This window comes from Terrapene carolina, unplaced genomic scaffold (genome assembly GCF_002925995.2).
Source record: "Terrapene carolina triunguis isolate 2854851 unplaced genomic scaffold, T_m_triunguis-2.0 Scaffold58, whole genome shotgun sequence".
NCBI lineage: Eukaryota > Metazoa > Chordata > Testudines > Emydidae > Terrapene > Terrapene triunguis.
This window is the reverse complement of record NW_020664409.1, coordinates 86,098,836-86,099,255: the sequence shown is the minus strand read 5'-3', so window position 1 is coordinate 86,099,255 and position 420 is coordinate 86,098,836.

The window sequence follows — 420 nt, the reverse complement described above, 5'->3', positions numbered from 1 at the left end:
GGGGGGGTCACTAGTAACTTTCACACAGGTGATGATTAGTTTCCGCTTTGCTTCTTGATGGTGTAGGTAAAGAGCTGTCGGGTTGGTGTGAAGCAGGCTCTTATTGTAATAAAATGAGAGGATGCTCAATGCACGTCAGTCTGTTCTCAACAGTAGTGACATCCTTCTCCTCTGACGCGATGCATAAATGAAGCTCCTCATATTGGTCTGTATGGGCTTATCATTGCTATATACAGTAACTCCTCACTTAATGTTGTAGTTATGTTCCTGAAAAATGCTACTTTAAGTGAAACAATGTTAAGTGAATCCAATTTCCCCATAAGAATTAATGTAAATTGGGGGTCAGGGGGTTAGGTTCCAGGGACATTTTTTTCACCAGACAAAGGAATATATATATCTATGTGTATATATATATATATA